The sequence below is a fragment of the Sinohyriopsis cumingii genome, chromosome 2, assembly GCF_028554795.1.
Source record: "Sinohyriopsis cumingii isolate HCF-2022 chromosome 2, ASM2855479v2, whole genome shotgun sequence".
In the NCBI taxonomy this organism is placed as follows: Eukaryota; Metazoa; Mollusca; class Bivalvia; order Unionida; family Unionidae; genus Sinohyriopsis; species Sinohyriopsis cumingii.
This window is the reverse complement of record NC_142962.1, coordinates 148299450-148316752: the sequence shown is the minus strand read 5'-3', so window position 1 is coordinate 148316752 and position 17303 is coordinate 148299450. Positions and strand designations below refer to the sequence as shown.

Sequence of the window (17303 nt, the reverse complement as noted above, 5' to 3'; positions counted from 1 at the left end):
ACAATGTAATCAAAATCTGATAAGACATATTGCCCTTAGAGTGTACACAAGCAATGCTGATCTGATAATGGATGGCTGATTGGTAGCCTTTTCATTTATTACCACCTATAAGTCTTAAGAGGTCTTTGAGTGAAAACTCCCCATGTCAATATGACTGTCTGTTCTGGGGTAATAATGATATTATTTTTTAAGATGGCCACCATGATGGCATTATTGGATGTTCAAAGCATTTTGCTAAATCATTATAACATGGTTTTTGTCAAAAATAAAAAAAATCATACAAATTTAAAATAATATATCAAAAAATTTATAAATTGCTGTTAATCTAATCAGGTCATCTACATATGCATAAAATTATGATAAACAAATTTCATTTATCAATGTTGTGTACTTTTTGTGCAATCTTGCTAACTAGCTACTTGGATGGATGCATGCAAAGATATAAGGAAGGAGGGATCAATGAACATGATCAAATATATTCTTTTCTTTTCTTTATGTGTCACTAGTAAAATCTGATTAATACTTGAAACATCATTGGTGGAATAAATGAGGTGCATTTCTATTAAATATAATAATAATGTCATCTGTGAAACAATATCCAAGGGAAATAACTTTTATAAGGTATAATAATTAGCTTAAATTTACACTGCCTCCCTTGACATATAAAATGATCTTAAAATCTCCAATGGCTCTATAATGGGGGGGGGAGGGGACAAAATAAAGCCCTCAGACTGGATCTAGCTGGTGTTCTGGTTTTATCTGTTAACTAATATCATAAGGTGTGGCTTTACAAATCACTTATCCACCTGATGCCCTTAGGAAGTTGCCCATGCCTGCTCTAAAAAGGTCTATTACTGATTTAGTAAGACCATATAGTTTGTAACTATTATTAGTAATACAAACTATATTTAGCAAAAAGAGAATGGACACTATGCCAGAGCCAAAAAGGGACTGAAATCCCTTGAAGCCTAAAGCTAAGAATGAATTAGCTTAACAAATATGCTATCCACAGCAGGGTTTTTTTTTCAGTCACAAAATCAAGATGTCCAACTTAATAAACTATTTAATAGGATAAAAGCTGCTGGTTATTTGTGTGAGCATTACATTATATCTAGGTAGTACTGCTCTTTGTCATTTCACTACCAGGGTCAAAAACACACACCTGGAAGATGTCAAGAGAAAGGTATCCCAAGTTGTTACCAGTTAACACCTGCTGAAATGAGTCTATTATAGAACTTAAGATTAATGGGGGAAATTCTCCAACTCCACTTGTAATAAAGTAGGGAGTTTTCTGAAAATTGGGGGGGCGGGGGATTTAAAGTATGAAAAAAACGTGAGACTGGTGCACATCCAGTTGATTTTGTGTTGAGATTTCTTTTCTACAATAAGCACAAATCCCACGCATGCATCTCACAAAAAAGAACTTGACTGAAGCTTGCTGAATAAATGGACATAATAAATAAAATACCAGACATACTAGCTGCTTGGGCAAAACATGCTCAGGTATGTGAGAAAGCTTGCCAGTAGCTTCTCTCGAGTCAGTGGTTCTTTCTGGGTTCTTCCTCCACCATTAATACTGGCTGCCATGTATAGCCTACCGTGTGCTGAAAAATGGTGTTAAACCTAACAACAATAGCAACAACAACAAAACATGCTCAAGTGAAGGTGTGTGTGTGTGTGTGATTTGGATTTTTAATGTAGCTTTAACAATTTTTCAGTCATATCGCTACGATGTCTGCAGTGTGACAGTTTATAGTGATGTCTAGCACTGAAGCATCATGCCGCAGACATGTAACATGATGTCCCACCCAGTCATATTATCCTGACACTAGGCCAACCAGTCCTAACACTAACAGCTTAATGCTGAGCACCAAGCAAGGCAGCTGTAAGTACCATTTTTGTAAGTCTTCACAAGTGAAGGAACTTTCCTATTATTTCTAAAACATCTAGATCAAATGGAGACTTGTCAATACTAATGTTCAGAATGTTAATTTTGAGGTCTTGGAATTGTTCTGAATGAGTTGTCTTTTATTACAATAAAAACTTGAGCTATGAGTGACTGGACCATCATAAAGGACCCAGCACATTGCAATTTTCTCCTTTGGGGCTTAATTGAGAACATGTGTTGGAAGGGACAGGGACATTCAAGGGCAACGACTCCTCTAAATGATGATGTAGAATGCCTGAAATCCAAATCTTTAAAGATCCAATCAGCACTAGCAACATTAAAGATCAGAAGCTGATCAACAAGGGACATAACTCTGTCCAAAATGGAGTGGAGAAGTGAACAAAATGAAATGCTTGTGGCACATGTCAATACATATCTTGATAATAACTAATAAATATTGATACAGTGTACACATCGAGAATGAAGAGGCAAATGACCAATATTTATTTATGGCTGTTCGTAATTAAAAGTAACTTTCATACAGCAAGACTGTATTGATTCTCTACCTCTTGCATGTGGGTGTATCAAAATGGCACAATTCTTGATGCAATAATGCATTAGCAGATCATTTCCCCTCTGGCCAACCAGATGCAAGATCACCACAATAATACATCTGTGAATCTCACTCATTACTGAACAAACCTAAGCTCTTGATGGTAAAAGCCTATATTCTGAGTTGGATCAAAACTTGATGAGAAACGTGGCTTCAAGAGTAGAGCAGCTATTGACGGATAATGAATAATGCACAATGGATACAGAGGCCATACCAAAATTTCATTTAGCCTTAGGGCCAGGTGAGCTAGATATCTTCTCATTTGGTTATATGGACTTGCGGGGGGGGTGGGGGGGGGGGGCAGTAGGCAACTTTTCAACTGTCTTCTCTGAACTGGTTATAGAATACGTTAAATCTGCAATATAGAAAACATGTCTCACTTATCAACATCAGTGTGACTAAATGAAAACTTTTAAACATCCAATATTTAATACTATATTTTTTAAACCTAAGGATCTTTAATTGCAAATAATTGCAATGCCAGTAGCTGGTAAGGAAAAGTAACATTTTCATTGGTCAGAATGTTACCACGTGATCAAAATGAACTGCGTTTATTTCTGTATGAACTGTAAGGAGAACTACTTTTATAAGAATACCCACTTCTATAAATAGTCATGTGAACAGCATAAGATAAACACTGCCAGTGAAGGCAGACACGAAGTAAGAATCAAAGGAAAAGAACATCTAACAATTTTAATAAAAAAATAATTGAATAAATTTGGCTTCCATTGATTGAAGGACTGGTATTATGATGACCTTATTACGATCAAGCAGGACCATCCCAAGTACTATAATAAGCTACGTAACAGAAAACCCCAAACATGTATTACTACAATCAATTAAGATTTCTATTTTTTAATGATGCAAACAAAATAACATAATAAATAACTGAAATTTCAATTATAAGAAATTAACGTTTTTTTCTGAGTTTATCATGGTATAAACTGTCAGTTGCAGACTCACACAGCAAATAATGCCTGAACATGAACCTACTGGGACCATAAATATTTGGAACTATGGTTGAATGTCACTATAGATGCATACTTAGCAGATGTGTATTACTCAAATAAATATATATGTTATGATGATGATGAGTGATGTTTTATTTACAATTTGCATAGAAAAGGGCTTTGAGGTAGATTAACTTGATGAAGTATAAAATTAAATTCCTCAAAGAATATTATTATTATTATTATTATTCTGATGTTACATGATGCATAGTATCCTGTAATAAGGATCCAAAAGAATGAATAATAACTAGCAACACCACTGAAAGTCTCTCACAATAAAGCATCCCAGTAAAACAATAGTCCATTAACATAACATCAGTATAGTTAGGGATCCCATATATATTGGTGATCCCTTGCTATAAACAATTCCAGTATAACTCAGCCCATGAAAAAACATACACCAGTATAAGACATTACCTATATCATGTACATTTTATAAGGCAACCTTACCTATATCATGTACACTTTTTATAAGGCAACCTAACCTATATCATGTATACTTTTTTAAGGCAACCTAACCTATATTATGTATACCTTTTATAAGGCATGTACTTTTTATATGGCAACCTTACCTATATCATGTGTACTTTTTATAAGGCATGTACATTTTATAAGGCAACCTTACCTATATCATGTGTACTTTTTATAATGCATGTACTTTTTATAAGGCAACCTTACCTATATCATGTATACTTTTTATAAGGCATGTACATTTTATAAGGCAACCTTACCTATATCATGTATGCTTTTTATAAGGCAACCTTACCTATATCATGTATACTTTTTATAAGGCATGTACATTTTATAGGCAACCTTACCTATATCATGCATACTTTTTATAAGGCATGTGCATTTTATAAGGCAACCTTACCTATATCATGTATGCTTTTTATAAGGCAACCTTACCTATATCATGTATACTTTTTATAAGGCATGTACATTTTATAAGGCAACCTTACCTATATCATGTATACTTTTTAAAAGGCATGTACTTTTTATAAGGCAACCTTACCTATATCATGTATACTTTTTATAAGGCAACCTTACCTATATCATGTATACTTTTTATAAGGCAAACTTACCTATATCATGAATACTTTTTATAAGGCAACCTTATTTATATCACATGTACCTTTTTGGCTCCCTTGAGCAGCGTTATAGAAAGGGACCACTGTAATATGAACTTCACAATGACATTTAGGAATTCCTATTATTTTTGTCAGGATGCATCAGATCTAATAAATCTCTGCTCAGAAATCAGGGACATACTAAATTGTAACATAAATATCAGGGACATACTAAATTGTAACATAAAAATCAGGGACATACTAAATTGTAACATAATTACTACCTTATGTTCAACAAAGTCACTACCTTATATATTTGCAGATTAGATGAGTACAACTGCAAATTGCATTGATCCAAATCTGCATCTGCATAATGTACTAGCAGATCTGGGTCTGTGCAGTTTTCAAGGAGTAATCAACAGAACAAGCAGCACAGACCATGTGCTGCAGGCTCATTATGCTAAGGCAGAAGAGGATCTTTGTGGTGTGCAGTTTGACTTGACTAAAAAGGGGGTAAATATGGCAAACAGGCTATGGCATGATATGGACATTCCCCCAAAATATTACATAAGAATAATTCTTACATATCAAGTTAAAAAGGAAGTCCAATGCTACTAGCTTCATATTAAAATGGCTTCTGTGAATTTGATCTGGGCAACCATATTCTTTTTCTATAAACCTACCAAGTTACCATGTTCTGATGCATCAATTTTCCTCTTCTACAGGCAGGAGTATAAGGTTGAGAAAGGACTCTGATACCAAAGGCACAGGCTATGAGAATCTAAAAAGTCTCTCAAAAGGACTTACACTCTAATGTCAAAATGACTAATACTAATGTCAAAATGACTAACAATAATGTCAAAATGACTAACACTCATGTCAAAAGGACTAACACTCTAATGTCAAAATGACTAATACTAATGTCAAAATGACTAACAATAATGTCAAAATGACTAACACTCATGTCAAAAGGACTAACACTCTAATGTCAAAATGACTAATACTAATGTCAAAATGACTAATGCTAATGTCAACATGACTAACACTCACGTCAAAAGGACTAACACTCTAATGTCAAAAGTGTGTGTGTGTGTGTGTGACTTGGATTTTTAATGTAGCTTTAACAATTTTTCAGTCATATGAATATGATGTCTGCAGTGTGGCAGTTTATACTTATGTCTAGCACTGGGGCATCATACTGCAGACATGTAGCATGATGTCACACCCAGTCACATTATCCTGAGACCAGGCCAACCAGTCCTAACACTAACCTCTTAATGCTGAGCACCAAGCGAGGCAGCTGTTAGCACCATTTTTGCAAGTCTTTGGTATGACTCAGCCGGGGACTGAACCACAAACCTCCCACATCAGAGGCAGACGCTCTAACCACTAGGCCACCAGAGTCATTCTAATGTCGAAAGCTAACACTAATGTCAAAAGGACTAGCAACCTAATGTCAAAAGAACTAACACTCTAATGTCTTAAAAGAATTTCCAAGATAAGACTGTTTTATCTTTAAGATTTCAAGATGACAACTGTGACAGCCATATTACATGTAAGACTGGCACAATTCTGATTTGGTACCAACCAAACACTATTTAGATACAACCACCAATTCAGGAAGAGTAACGATATCAAGATTTTTCAATACTGGCCTGAGACTGCTAACTGGTAGACACTTGTCTAAAACCAATTCAAAGACATTCCACATCAAAATGTAGTCAAAACTGATCAAGCATTTTTTTAAAACATCAGTTCATTCTTTGTTCTTTAAATTAAAGTCATATTTAATTATAAAACATAAGTAGAAGTTCAGAGTTTATGAGACAACACTTAAATATTCTGCCATTGTCTCTTAATGCTGGTCACAAATTATGTCACCTTGGCCCTATGTGTAAACTCAGAAGACCAGAACGATTTCTAGCTGATGCAACAAAAAAAAAAAAAGCCTACAAAGCCTAAACGAAAATAATTCTTATTTCAGTCATTCTGGAAAAGTAACAAATTGGTTTCAACCCATTTACTATGGAAGCCAAATTGTTGCTTGGGAAGGGGGAAGCTATCATGGTTAAACAGTATGGTAGAGCATGGAACTCTATCAGGAACTATTCTGACCATATGGTCTTAAAACAATAGAAAAGAGTGAGCCATGTCATTCCCTTGGAAACCACCCAGATTAAATGAGCCTGAGAAGTCAAAATTAAGTTTTCTATATTGTTATGGAAGCTACAGAACTGACCTATTGCTACTAAGTGTCAACAGATATATTTGATTAACCAATCAGCAAGTAAAAATTAGACACACTTCCATGCATTATTTATGTCCGCCATTTTCTTCCAACAAGCTGATTGTCATGATAATAAATTGGTTATCAAAAATATTTTTTAAATTTTACAATAGTTGATCGACTTTACAACCAATAATGGTGAAAAGGATCAAGTGGGGGTTTTGTAGTTCTAACAGTTGATAAACAGATCATCTAAACAGAGAAGCTGGTTTTATTCCTTTACTGAAACCCATAGATGAAACCTGGATTATAAGAGTTGTGGCTGCATGCACAATCCACTGACAAGATACAACTGACAGCAATTACCAAGTGGGGGTTTTCTGGGCAAGAAAAGTACCATATGTAGAAAACAAAGTCCTGTCTATAGCTGAAGGAATAAATATAAGAAATTAGAAATTGAAAAAGCTATGTAAAAAATGATCACATCGAGACTATAGGTTGAGAACCCCTAAACTTCATGCTTTATATTTTTTTTCTTTAGGAAGCACTGGAACCTCAGACTGCATTATTTCATAGTTTGAAAATGTACTCTTTAATGCTACTTTGTCTAAAAAATAATGCATCATCACCTGAAGGAGGGATGGGGGATGAAAAGTGAAATTATTATTGAAGAAATACAAATACAATGGTTTCATATATATTTCTTCTGATATATTAAGCATGCATTTACAAGCCTCACTACACTTAAAGCTCCATCTCACAAACAGAACTTTAAAATTATAATGTACAATAGTATACATCTCAACAACTATTTACAAATTTGTTATATATTTTGATTCCTTTACCTCTAGGGCAGCATAAATAAATGTCAGTAAAAATTAATAAAGATAAGACTATACTAAAAATACATTGATACCTTTTTGGGGTGAATTTCCTTTTACAGCAGTATGTGTGTGTGTGTGTGATTTGGATTTTTAATGTAGCTCTAACAATTTTCAGTCATATCGCTATGATGTCTGCAGTGTGACAGTTTATAGTGATGTCTCGCACTGGGACATGATGCTGCAGACATTTAGCAATATGTCCCACCCAGTCCCATTATCCTGACAATAGGCTGACCAGTCCAAACACTAACCTCTTAACACTGAGCGCCTAGCGAGGCAGTTGCTAGTACCATTTTTATAAGTCTTTGGTATGACTCGGCCAGGGTTCTAACCCATGACCTCCCGCATCTGAGGTGGACGCTCTAACTATTAGGCCACCAGAGTGGTCTTTTACAGCATGATGTTCTCAAGCCACCAATTTTCATGACTTAAGGAAATATAATAAGCATGTTATCATACAATATGAACTTGAAATGTCAATATAAATAATGTCTACTGGAATATAATATAATATGAACTTAAAATGCCAATATAAATAATGTCTACTGGAATATAATATAACATCAACTTGAAATGTCAATATAAATAATGTCTACTGGAATATAATATAATATGAACTTAAAATGCCAAGATAAATAATGTCTACTGGAATATAATTTATGCAACTTACATATAGCTGCTTCATACAAAATAAGAATATGAATACTTTCAACTCCCATTCAGTATCATTCTCCATTTTGGTCACAGCTAGATTTTAAGTAGAGAAGTTTTAACTTAAGCAGACAAATTAGGTTCAGTCTAAAAATGCATATTGTAACACTCTTTTAGAGTTACCAGTGTAACAAGCAAATCATCGTGTTGTGTACATATTGCATGCAGTCATCCAGAATGGTGTGATTGTTTTTATTCTTAAAAATGTAAAAGTAATAAAAAATAGCAGTGAAATAGTTCATTGCCAAATAGTGAATGTTGGAGGTTAAAAGGTCATTGTGTCATGTGATTCAGAAGTGGAGCAATCTATCACCTTAGGTGAATTGTTAGGGAGCCACCCTAACAGTCTGTCTATACCATATCCAAAGGAACATTCCTACCAAATTTTGATAACAACTGACCCAGTTGTTCCAAAGGACTGGTGGAATGATGCACACAGTTCTAGATAGCAACTACCAAGGAGTTGCCATAATAATTATGTGCTTTATACTGTACAGGAAACATCAAAAGTTCAGGCCAGTATGTAAACCCTGACAAAGACCGAATGGTGTAATGCTCCACTGATCTGTATGTACCACTTGGGTGGGCAGAAGATCATTTGTGGACATAACAGATGAATTTCTTCAGACACTATACATCACACACATTTCTGCTTCAGAAGAAAATGTGTCTAGTCATGCTTACTGCATCACAAGTTAGAAGAGACAATCTTGTAATATAATCACCAGACAAACCAAGTTGCCATTAGCCAGACCACTTCCAATCTTCACAACAATGAAGGCTTGAAATTCAATTGTCCACTTGATTGATTTAGCAACTGTCTGTCAACAGAAATTGATTTGCTCATCTCATGTTAAATTGGCTGGTCAAATGTCCCCAAGTTAGAACTGGCATACAAATTTGGTCCCTAATTCAGTGTTTGTACTACGTGACAACTGGTAATTGTTCATTTCTTGTAAATCTGGCAATGCTGCATGGCAAAGTAGCCATATTCCCTGCAAAATGCACAATCATAATCTTCATATATGACTATTTAGCTGACTCTAATATAATAAAAACTCCCAATGTTTTTGCCTTTTGCTGGCTTCAGCCCACCACTCTGCTATAACCAAACTTGTTGTTTGTTCTACTGATTACTCCAAACAAACTACACAAACACAAATCTGCCAGTGCATAATATGCTGGCAGATCTGGGTCTGTGCAGTTTGCCGTTGGAGTGTCTTATAATCGAGTCTATTTTGGTACATTAACCTTTCTGCATATACAATGAGATCATACAACAGGAAAACTGCTGATGAAAAGGTAGACAGAACATCATATACTCTAATCTGCAGGTACATGATGTGATGGCTGACCTGGGTCTGTGCTGTTTACAGCTTTATGTCTCTTATGCACAGGTACATATTGGAAATGAATCAGGTTCTCTGCTGGCTATGACACTTGAGACAATCAGGTGACAGATTTGCAGCTTCCTGCTATGAACTGGCATTATTTCCCAATAATAAATATTAGGAAAATAAAATCCATTTAATATTCACAGTAGTAAAGTTTAAAAATATATATTATAATTTCCATGGAAATATAATTTGGTTATGTCCTTTCATGGTTATGGATTACTGTTGACTGGGATTTCATTTTATAATTACTGCAAATCAATCACAATAATTACTTGTTTACCAGTCTATCTGATAACATATACACTGATTTATATTAGGTCTTCTTCCATTGGCATTAATTACAGTAATTTAATATGCGCAGAGAAAAACATGTTTTAGATTTCACGACACATCAGCATTGCATCCCTAATGGTTATATGATAACATGCAACTCAAAATTTCTTGTGGACTGGTTTATATTTTATCATCATTAAAGCAGCAATCATAGTGCTGTAGTCATCCCAGATAGAATTTCTGTCTTGTTCATTTATTACACACAAGATAATGTTATTTTAAACTAATTTATTTCTGATCACAGCAAAATAAAATGAACCACTGAGGAAAATAGTGTACTTGCCAGAAATCCAATTCACATGGTTAGTGTACTACTTGGTACTATCAATGTTCGTGATTTTTTTGGTATTTCATGATCTAGGAATGAGGAAAAACCCAAATCCACATATGAAAAAGTGTACCCCGAGATCACTCACCTAGCTTACATATACATGGATGATAAATTTTACAATTTAACAGCCACTCTATTAATAGGTAAGGAAACTTTGAGAAGGATGGCAACACCCAAGCAAGATATTTAATCTGGGGACCAGCAAACAAAAACATACTCAAGAAATGACAAAATATTTAGTGGGCTTGAGAAAAAACATTCAAACAGAAAACAACTGCTCTCCTGAAAATCTTAGGATGGTTTGCAGTAGTAGAAAAAGAGGTTTCCTTCATGAGAAAAAATTCAACCCCAAGTAGACAAAATCTTGCGATGGATTTAGCTCTTATTCTCAAAAGTTGGGTAGACTATGCCTGGTCAGTTTGGAACAGCAAGACAGGTCTAGTCTGTGGAACTGCCTTTGTGGATCAATTGTCAAAATATTGGAAGATTGGGACACCCAATGGTCTTACACAGGTTGCAACTACTCCCCTGTCCTGGTAAAAGCATTGGGTACTGAGGCTTGGCTGAATCATAAGACCTCCCCATTCCAAATGATTCTGGGGTACTTCCTGTGATGTGAAAGTATGCATCCTGAAGCCAGAAGTGGATGCAAGGGACCAGTACTGATAGGCTTTCAAACCCTAAGTAGCCACAGAGGGGCTGAGCCCTCTGAAGAGAGTATCAGCCTCCAGGGTGTCACATGCCAGAGGTTCATAAGGTGCTCTAGCAAGACCTTGGAAGTATCCAGTGCCACATACCTGTGGAGAAGGTGAAGCTCTGCTAACAAGGCCATGGACAAGGAAAAAGCATGCCTAGAAGTTCTTGCTACTGTTGCGAACAAACAATGGAGAGCCACTGGTAACAGAATCCACGTTTAACATGCTGAACAAGGCTGCTGAAAAGAGGTCAGCACGTATGGCTATGATCACTAATGACCTAGCCTTTTGTTGAAATTATTCCAGTGTTTTCAATGAAAAGTGAGCCCCGGTCCCCGTAAAAATACCCACTTGCGCTGCTTCAGTATCCAAAGTAGGAGTTTTAGTGGGCCAGGAAGGAGTATGAACCTTGTAGCTCGAGTCATAACATAGAGGGAGGATCAGACCAACACCTATATTGTCTAGCATAAGCTTGGCCCTTGCTAAACCTTTGAGAAAGCTCCTTGATCATAAGTGAGCGAGGAAGGACCAAGTGATCTGGTAGAGAGTTTGACCAAGAAAGTTTCTTTAAACTGTAAAATATTTGGTTTCATTTGGCAAGAGGTGGTAAACCTCATTCACTACTTTATCAACCAACCAAGATTCTTCCTTCTCTACCTATTTAACCAAAGGCTGAAAAAGGGTAGGGGACTAGAAGGGAGGGGATACGAAACTGGCTTGCTCTGAATCAAACTCGTATGGTTCAATGAGGACATCTTCATCCTGCACTCTCCCTCTGCACTGCCTCCCAGGCAGAACTACATGACCCAGCATCTCTATGCTTATGTGGAGACATGGCAGTAGGAGAAACTTGATCTGGAAACCACTCCCCCAGAGATTATAAACTGTTTAAAGTGGATGCCTCAGATGGTGATTTAAGATGAATTTCCTGTGAACTGCCTTTAGCATTTTGGGGAAGAAGGTCTATCCTCTCCTATGGTAAAGTAGGTCTACGGCTTACAAGCATGACCTCACTAAAATGCCAGGTCCACAAATCCATCAAGGCTTGATATAACCAAAAGGCCTTTCGCTTCCCTGCAGAGAAAGGTTCCACATCCCATAGGGATTAGGAGGAACAAAAGGAAGGTGATCTGCAAATCGGATCCTATGCTATAATCTGACATCTGAAAGTCAATTCCCAGTCCCCTATGGGTTGAAAAAGTAGTCTGTAGAATGGAGAATCAGCTCAATACCTATTTTCATACTATATGCGCTCCAAAGACCAGTGACCAGGCAAGGACTCTGCAGGCAACTCAGACCTTATAGAATCCCTTCCTCAGGAAACTAGATCACATTGCCAACAAATGGTCCTTGAGATTGAAAGGGTGTTGCTCACAACTTACGGGGAAGATGTACTCCAGATGTGAGTCAGCAGAATGTGCTGGCCCCCTGGTAGGAGCAACTCGCATTCTTCCCTTTTGGCTGAGATGCTGCTTCTCTCCGAGTTGAGGGCTGCGACTTGCTCTCTGCCCTCACAGAAAAGGAGATAGTGGCAGATTTGTTCATTCTCCATGAGATCCCATATGTTGTCAGCCCAAAAGTTACAAAAGGGACAACCACCTGGCCTTTTACAGTGTGCACAGGATAAAAAAGTAGAGGGAATGTCCCAGAGAGAGACTTACTGTGGTCACACTTATCCACACTTTGCTTAAACATTGTTCCTGAAATAAAAATGCTGCAAGAAAGAAGATCTGATATACAAAAAAAACTGTGAAGTTAGAATGCACCAAGTAAAGCATGGATTAAGTCTATACTAATATAATTTATTGAGTGAAAAACATCTTACATGGGTGTTGTACTAAGATTATGGTAAAAAGGAACCAATGTTAAACTGTCAGGGCAGAAAATCAAATAATTAAGTCAAACAGTATTTTTTTCTTTTATTAAAAAAATAATTAGCAAACACCAGTAGATTACAATTGCTAAGTATAGGTAAAAAATTACTGAAAACTTTCCAAAACTATAAAGGAAAATAAAGTTCAATAATCAAGTATGATGAAATCAGGAAGTGGCATGCAACCCACTTACCACATATAAAAATGTCACAATTCACGAAATAGATAAAGGGAATAAAATGACTGGAAAGAAAGTACTCAGACTACAAAATGTTAGGATAGGAAAATCAAAATAATTTACCCACCCCTGCAGCTTAGAATGTTTTTTGATAACTACAATGATCAATTTGAAATACAAACACCCTCAGAAGGAAATAATAAAATGCCAAGACATACACCTTATGTATGGAACAAGTCTAAAAAAACAACAACCTAAAGTGAGCTTAATTAAAAGTAATACAAATCCAGTGGGGAATACTCCTTAAGTTCACAAAGATTATTTAGCACACAAGACAACAATAATTCACTCATTGACCCATGTAAGCAGTGGCTAATCTTCTCATCATAAAAAATGTTTAACCTTACAACATGGTAACCAAAAACAATATGAAAGGGTCAATGATGGATGCCCATGATGTACAGGACTTGCAAGCAAGGTTTATATAGTGTTCTGGAAGATTCTCATTCATCTTAGAGGAAGGACAGACTTTTCCTCATTCGGTTAGGTATTTTCCTTCCACAAAAGTACTATCTATGCAATAGCAATAGGTAGGGTAGTAACTGATAATAAAATGAATATTTTCCATCAGATATACAGCTGAAAATTGGAACAATTTTAATTTTAATTAAATCGTTAAAATTTAATTTCCATTGCTACTAAGTGCATCAAAATAACATTATGAATATGTAGAACTGTCTTCTACACCATTCTACTAGAAATGTTGTATCAAAATTATCTTTGATTTGCATTATAAGAAGTCATTAATGTTTTTAAAAATCTTATCTCTTCTATAACATCATTAAAACTTGTGAATATTAATGACACCTGGATTATCTCCCTCTGCAATTTGTCAAACTTAAAACATCTTAATTAAATTGATGGAATTTTTATTGTTGAATATGTTCAGCTGTCTTTTACATTTGTATTAAATTCTAAACTTCAGAGTAACTTTAACTGAGTGTAACATGAACCAAAATAACTTTACCACAAAATCTAGGTCACAATGACCTAGTTGTCACTGAAATGTGAAGTACCCCACCCGAGGAATCTGATTACCAACTTGTGTGACAATGAATAACACTGTCTAAAGCAATCAAATCAACAGGTGTCTTTCTTATCTCAAATGCATGCATTTTACAAATGTAAAAGTAAAGTAACTGTATGAAATAGATTTCCTTCTTTCAGTCCCAGTGACTGACCTTTAACCTCAAAATCAATTGGTTCCTTCCTTGCTCTAAATGCAAGCTGCCTGCAAAATTCTGACAATGATACACATTGGCAAATTCATATTATTGTGCAGAAAAAAAAACAAGGAACTGTCAGGAAAACAATAACATCACAATATGACAATATACCTCGTGGCAGGCATATAAAATTACTTTGGAAGCCAGACAAAAAGTACTGTTTGATGGAAAATATACATACATTCATGTGACAAGTCTTAAACTGCCATCAGGAAGATTTGTCCTTCGTTTCCAGGACATTTTCATAATTACATATACAATCAATAACAGAATTCTTGTTTGACTTCAGGGATATCTGTTTTCAATCCAGAAAGAAGTTTTAATACAGATAATTTTAGTCTGACTTTGGTTACTGAACTGCTTGTCACTGCACCATCGCAGCTGAAATATGATTTGGCAGTGTACTTGTAAAGCCAATGTTTTTACTTGTTCCAGATGACACGACAAGGACTTCTTCCATCCTTATTGTGCACAAGAAAAACAAGAACTGAACTCTTCAATCAAAATGCAGACAGCACTGACTCATCATTCTCTATAGATGTGATGTGATTTTTGATTTTTAACGTAGCTTTAACAATTTTTCAGTTATATTGCTACGATGTCTGCAATGTGGCAGTTTATAGTGATGTCTAGCACTGGGGCATCATGCCGCAGACATGTAGCACGATGTCCCACCCAGTCACATTATCCTGACACCAGGCCGACCAGTCCTAACACTAACCTCTTAATGCTGAACGCCAAGCGAGGCAGCTGTTAGTACCATTTTTTAAGTCTCTGGTATGACTCGGCCGGGGATCGAACCCACGACCTCCCGCATCTCATTCTCTATAGAATACTGTCAGACTAAAGAACTCGGCATGTCTCACATTTTAAGTTGGTAACTTAACAGAAGTCTCTCCATCCCAGATAGACAGGCAAAATCTTCTGTAGATTAAGTGTTATGTCAAACTTAATGATGTCTCTAAAAACTGCAGCAGCAACCAGACTATTGGAAATCAATGCAACTTTGCTAGTCATACTTAACATGGAGATGAACAGTGTCAGCAATGATAGCAGATTTGTATCACACCTACAGACCAAGAGTGCCAAACATTTACTTCCATTTTTTTCAGAGTAAATTTAACTTGAAAATTTTAATATGAATGTACTTTAGAATCTATAAACTTAATGCTATGAAGAAAAAAACCATAAATGTACAGAATGTGCCCCACTCTGACTATGATAAAATGGATCAACTCAGAATCAGATGAAGAAACAAAGCCAACTACTGACAACCACTGCCCTATGCAAACTAGCTCCAGAATCAATTCTCATGAAGCAGTGTAAAACAACTGTTTAACCCGTGTGTTATACCAATAAATTCTCAAGAATGAAGCTGTACCAAAGCATGCATTTTACCCCTGTACTATATAAATCATTTCTCTTGAATCAGCACAAAGCATGCATTTTACCCCTAAGCTATACAAAATCAAATCTTATGAAGCAGTACAAAGCATGCATTTTACCCCTGGGCTATACAAAATCAATTCTCATGAAGCAGTACAAAGCATGCATTTTACCCTTGGGCTATACAAATCAGTTCACAAGAATGAAGCAGTGTCCCCTGTGCTATACATGTCCTGTCCAGTGTAAATACAAGTGAGTTTCCACTTGAGTAACTGTGATGTCCAAGGATATGCACCAAACTTCTTTTTTTTTCCACATGAACACAATGATACCCATATATGTTTTATCTCCATCTAAACCATACCAATGCATGCCACAATGTGTGCAAAACAGAACAAGGTCATCCCAGACATTTGGAAGATGAAGTTTGAAAAGTACAGAGGGATTCCATGTTATGCCTCTAAGTACACATACTGTACAAAAATATATGACTAGGTCATTTGTATATGGATAAGGATTATTTTTAACATTCTACAATTTACTGAAAGGGCCTTATGTAATGGTTTTAATGTATTACACCATACAAAAATGGCTATCTTTCATGGTGTTTTAATGTATTACACCATACAACAATGGCTATATTTTATGATGTTCCAATGTAAAACACCAAAAAAAGGTCTATATTTCATGGTTTTTAATGTATTACACCATACAAAAATGGCTATATTTCATGGTGTTCCAGTGTATAACACCATACAAAAATGGCTATATTTTATGGTGTTCTCATGTATGACACCATACAAAAAAGGGCTGTATTTCATGGTGTTTTAATGTATTACACCATACAAAAATGGCTATATTTCATGATGTTCCAATGTATAACACCATACAAAAATGACTATATTTCATGGTGTTTCAATGTATAACACCATACAAAAAGGTCTATATTTCATGGTGTTTTAATGTATTACACCATACAAAAATGGCTATATTTCATGGTGTTCCAATGTATAACACCATACAAAAATGGCTATATTTCATGGTGTTCTCATGTATGACACCATACAAAAATGACCATATTTCACGGTGTTCTAATGTATGACACCAAACAAAAGGGCTGTATTTAATGATTTTCTAAAGTATGACACCATACAAAAAGGGATGTATTTCATGGTGTTCTAATGTATGACACCATACAAAAAGGGCTGTTCATGATTTTCTAATGTATGACACCATACAAAATGGGCTGTTCATGATTTTTTAATGTATGACATCATACAAAAATGGCTGTATTTCATGGTGTTCTAATAACATGACATCATGCAAAAAAGGGATGTATTTCATGGTGTTTTAATGTATGATACCATACAAAAAGGGCTGTTCATGATTTTTTAATGTATGAAACCATACAAAAACGCTGTAT

At 35.6% G+C, this 17303-nt stretch overlaps 1 protein-coding gene across 2 annotated transcripts in view; it reads right to left on the bottom strand.

Moving 5' to 3' along the window:
• LOC149806048 (calcium-dependent protein kinase C-like) overlaps positions 1-17303 on the bottom strand; it is a 278539-nt gene that overhangs the window by 145783 nt on the left and 115453 nt on the right. The gene's annotated exons all lie outside the window — the stretch shown is intronic.